The sequence below is a fragment of the Quercus robur genome, chromosome 12, assembly GCF_932294415.1.
Source record: "Quercus robur chromosome 12, dhQueRobu3.1, whole genome shotgun sequence".
In the NCBI taxonomy this organism is placed as follows: domain Eukaryota; kingdom Viridiplantae; phylum Streptophyta; class Magnoliopsida; order Fagales; family Fagaceae; genus Quercus; species Quercus robur.
The window spans coordinates 42,193,824-42,199,768 of record NC_065545.1 but is presented as its reverse complement, the minus strand read 5'-3'; positions in this window follow the sequence as shown (position 1 = coordinate 42,199,768).

Here is a 5,945-nt window from a genome sequence, read left to right as displayed (position 1 = left end):
AAAAAAGTGATTTAAACATTCATTAATTAAATTGATGAATTTTAACATTAGTTTAGTTGGCATTATTCATCAAATTATATATATAATGTATCAAATTAACCTTAATTTAATTAATATTAAATAATTTTGTTTAATTAATATTTACATATTAAAAGCCTGCATAAATATTTCACCTTAGGCCCCAAATTATATTGGACCACCAGGAGTGGATTAATTCAAATTAAGGTGTAATAGGACGAGAAGGGACGGTCTAAAATGCTGACCCTTCTTCGGCTTTGACTAGAATTCAATATGATATGATAGTGATGCTGTTAGGCAGAAACCAAATTGAACCTCATATTGGGGTTAATTGAATCAGTCCAATATCAAAACAACACTTCTAGAACTTAATTAATTTGCACCGAATCTTTACCTTATTTGTCAATTAATGTTGTACTTTCAATCATGCTAATAATCTTAATTTGCTTAGTGGTACTGGTGGGTTAACAAATTTAGTGACCCCACGTGCTATTTCAAGAACCTTTCTTCTTCTTTTAAGTTCAATTTATTCTTCTCAAAAAAAAAAAAAAAAAAAAAAAGTTCAATTTATGTTATTGACAAGCGTTGACAACTCAAAAGCCTAAAAGGCTAAAACCATAGAGCTCAGGTGGATTAACATTGGTACCACACGCAAGGTTGGCTTTTTCTTTTTTTTACCAAAGCACATTTTAAAGGCATATGCGAATGCGATGAACATGCTTTTCCCCCAAATGAGCTCATTATCAAAGTTCCTCTCCCACACACATCGGACATTGTCGAAGCTTTGGCAGCGGCACGAGCGATGATGCTTTTCTCTCCCCTTTATCCTTGAAGGCGATTCTGAGGTAGTGATTAGGAGCCTTAAGAGCGATGATGCTTTTCTCTCCCCTTTTGGCCACATTCTAGACTAGGCTAAAGAAAAAATAAAGTCCAGCTGCTACATTTCTTTCTCTCACTTTTGTAGGCTTGGTAATTCTGTTACCCACAACCTAGCGAAACATGCTAAACATGTTAGAGGTTTTTCAGTGTGGATGGAGGATGTTCCTCCACACCTTTTCTCTGTACTAATTTCGGCTAATTTTTAATGAAAATTCCAATTATTCCTTCTCAAAATAAATAAATAAATAAAATGAGCTCATTATTAATTACTTTATTATGCAAGTCTGGTAGTAACATTAATTGTTATTAATGCGTTATGTGGAAGGGGAAAATAAATATTTACAAAAATGAAATCATATATTAAAGTAAGAAGATGAATTTTTTTTAATATGAATCATCGATGGGAGACTTTTAAGTATTTTATAAAGTCATCTTTTCTAATCCAAAGTCCAAACTCGTTGATGGCATTTCCATGTCCCAACTTGGGTATACAACCATGCATTGGTTGGTTTTGATTCCGTAAATAAACAAATATAACAAAACAAAAAAACAAAAAACAAAAACAAAAACAAAAAAACAAAACAAAAAAACCAAAGAGAAAGAAATGTGTTTGAGGGAACAAAAGGCCCAGAAGACATAATGAAGTGTCATAGAATTTTATAGTGCATGATCATATTATATATATGTAAGTAATGAACGTGGAAATTAGATTAAAAGGTACAACCGACAAAGTTACAAATGAGGAATCTGCATGTTGATGTTGTATTTTGGCACACCCAAATGGGCCTCTAATTTTGGGCCACCATCACAAAAAGAGGTCCGTTGAAATTGAAAACTGCGGGTTGTTAAAACTTTCTAGATGTCGCACTGAAACGTATGTGGTTGATAGGGATTCATTATTTTTCATGATATTTTTTTTATAACTGTTTTTAGGACTTAGGAAACACTTTTTTTTTTTTTTAATTAGAGCAAGATCACTTTAACATGGGTTCATGATTGATATACTGTAATAGCATTTGTTAGTGAACCATTTTTAAAAAGTTTTTATGAAAAAAAAAAAAAAAAAAAAAAACTGATTTTTTTAAGTTTTAACAGTTTTTTCTATTTCTCATAAATATAGTATCAGAATTTTCTTAAAATAGTTTATTAAAATAGAGTAAGATCACTTTCATATAAGTCCATGACTAATTTATTTTTATTGTGTACTAATCACAACATATAAAGCAACAATTATGACTCTTTTTTTTTGTGTGGATCAAAATCATCAATTGTGACATTGTATAAATGTCAATCAACAACTATATGTAACGTTTCTATCTTATCATTTTATAAATCCAGTTGCATTAAAAAAAAAAATGCAGTTCAATATGGCGATCTATTTGCATGGCCGCAATTCTAACAGAATTGGGAAGAGAGCCAAGCCTTTCATTCAAAGTATCGACTAAAATTAACTCTTGAAAGTGATGTGTGGCTAATTGCATAGCTTTTAACCCACAAAAAGATGTTCAACGTACATGGTTAGTTGTTTACTATAAAATCTGTATGCGATTCACTTAGTGATGATGAATTCCAATTTCCGAGTGCATAATATAATATAAAATATCTAAATTCAATATAAAATTACAATTAAAGCACATGAAAAATGGATATTTATACCTTTTCAAACTAGCTCTAGACTATTGTTACGTAGGAGGAGAAAACATTGACCCATGAGATGAAAACTAAAGAAAAATAAACAAAAGTTTGACGGTAGAGATATAGAATTATAGATACGATCAAAAAAAGGTCATGATCAATATTAATTTTAGGACAAAATAAAAGTGGTGGAAAAAGGAATTCAAAGATTTGGTCAGTGGGCTCAATCAAACCAAATGTAGCCGAAAGTTTATGGAGACTCTTTCCAACGAGTCATTGTTACCAATGTGAAATGGTAAACTGGCCGTGAGTTTGGGTCACAGAGTAGACGACATGCAATTTGGGGTTTAGAGCTTTTCTACGTGTCGGCTGTTTTTGCTTTGAGTTTGAGTCAAATACTATTAATTATTGTTGGGACTTGGGAGTATCCTTAAACCCCACGTAATCGGTCAATACCTATTACCTCCTTGTTAGTTTCTGGACCTTGTGCATGTCTGTCTGTTTTAATGAATAATAATAAAAATCTGATTAATGTCTCTCTTTAAGGTACATATTAATAAATTTATTTTAAAAAAATTTTTATTAAAAATTGAAAATAAATTTCTAAAATTGATCTACTATTATATGTCCTTTAAAACACATCTTAGTAAAATCCTAATAATAATAATAATAATAATATTATTATTATTTTATACCGTATATCTTCTTGACTAGTTAGGATTTCCGTGTCCACAGTGAAAATGAAATTTGTGAGGGTTCTATTTATTTATAGTCATCAGAGCATTATGTTTAATTTTCTCTTCTTCTTCTTTTTCATTTCTGGGCAAGTGGAATTTTCATAAAATCTGGAATTAAATGACTTTAAGTTGGTAAGAAATCAAGTTGGTCAAGCTGCACTCACACCGATATAAATAGTACGGTATAAGTACAAGTGATTTTTTTTTTTTTTTTGATAAGAAAAGTACAAGTGAAATTAAAATTGAAATTTCCGCACATTTGATTTGAAAAACCCTCAACCCTATTTATTAATCAGCCCCGTCTTACCAAAACCAATTAACACATGTGAGGTAAAATTCTTAGATATTTTTAGAATATGAAAAAAAATGGTATTTCTTTTTTTCATATTTATAATAAATTTTATTATAAATTTAATTAATAAACCCCGCTATAACTACGAGATGAAAAAATACTACTTTTCGTGTTTTGAGAATATTTAAAAATTACTCGTCGACAAAAGTATAAGAGAGGGCTATGGAATTACCTTTTAGAGTCTTTTTTTTTTTTTATTCTTATTAAAAAGAGAGAGAGAGAGAGAGAGAGAGAGAGAGAGAGAGAGAGAGAGAGAGAGAGAGAGAGAGAGAGAGAGAGAGAGAGAGAGAATGAATGAATTTACATTAATTAATTTGTTATCATTTCGGAGCTGTTTCCCAATGGAATCATTTAACATTATTGCCAAAAGATCGAATTCTATAAAATCTCACATTATATTATTCTTTGTGGGTTCCATGAAGTTACCAGGTAATCATAATAATCTTGCTAAAGGGAAGAAAAGACAATTGCAATTACCTCTTGCTCAAACTTAAAACTTATCAATCTCGGAATTTGGCACATTCTTTATGCAACAAGACAATTTAGGTGGTTGACCATTACCCAATTGAGAGACCCAGCTAAAGGTTAGTCAAATAATCTTCTATCATTGTTCCAACCATGCTTTACAGCTATTTAGGAGAGTTTTTTTGTTTTGCTTTTTGTTTTATAATTTATTTATTTAATTCAGGAGAATTATTGTCGATTGCTTGAATGTTTATACTAAGAATTTGTTTGAGAGTTCAGAAATGACTAAAATGAAATACTATAACAATGAATGAAATGAAATAGTCATTCAGACCAAAAACACGGTATATTTCACTAAATACTAACATTTTTTTTTTTTTTGGAGAGTTTAGAAATTAATGAAATGGATTGAATAGAAATGAATGGAAGGAATGAAAATGAATAAAATAATTATTTCACTCTTGTTCTTGTTGGGATATTTGAAATGAAAAACAAAATGAATGGAAAATATTTTTTTTTTGGGAGTTGAATGAAAATGAATTGAGTTTAAGTTCTGACTATCAAAATCATATGTTTACAGTTTACACCCACCAATAATATCCCGCCACATTATATATTTTAAAATTGAGCAATAGATATATTCACATCTAATTCTATTTTACAAAAATAAATAAATAAACTGTACTACTCTCCTTAATTTGTGTAATATAAAAGATACTGGTGTTAAAAAAAGGGATGAAAATCCTATTTATTTCTATTGTAGATGATTTCGCACTCAGTTATGTCAAATACAAAGAGTGTCCCATAATTGTTGATCTCCTTGATTTTTAGAAGAGAGATTAACAATGAATAGACATTCAACTTGGACATATTATGGCTTAAGTAGTGATTCAAACAAGTTGTAGGCTCATGTACTTGTAAACCAAGCAACTTAATTTTGGGTTAATCTATAGTTAGTTTAAGGTTAGTCAAGTATTATCTAGTATATAAACCCTACATTGAGCTAAAAAAAAAAAATCTTAATAGAATATGTAACAGTTAAGGGCTTTCACATTGTGAATGTAAATTGTCAGGCTGAACCAAATAAATCTTCATGTGTGTACTCTCTCTCTTTCATGCTCCCACTCTTCATTCAATCATCACACACAATTACATAACAACTTTAACATGATATCAGAGCCAATGATTTTGACCTCTCACAAATTTCTTTTGTCTGTTTTGTTCCATCACACCAAGCTAAACATTCAAGTTTGGGCCTTAAAAAAAAAAGAGCTATGTGGGGTATCACAAGGTGCTGCCATGTCAGGCCTAGCCACATAGCATGACATGTCAAGTGATATAATTCAATGCAAGGTATTAACATAGGATTATGTCTGTCTTAGCAATTCTACCATGCTAGCTAAACGTTAGCTCTATTATCAATGTCATGTCAGAGACATAAGATCTTGTCACATTAATCAAACAACATATATAGGTTCCACATCAGCTGCTTTGTCAACCTTATGCAACATGTCACACGTGTTTTTAGCAATGCTAGTCACACGATACTTCCTTGTGTTGCCTTAACTTCCAACTCTTGTTGGTAGCCATCATCATCATGTGAGGTCGTTTGCTACCTCAACATGTCAAATTACACATTCAAGACCTTCCAAACTCAAGTTTCCACCTTAGCTTGAGAAGGGTATTAGACATATTATGATCCAAATTACCCAAACTAATTGTAGGCACATGTACTTGTAGTTGTAGAACAAGCAACTTAACGTTGGGTTAGTTTGTGGTTAGCCTAAAATTAGTCAAGTATTCTCTAGTATGTTAACCATACATTGTGTTCATTGTAACAAAATGAGTTTAATAGAATA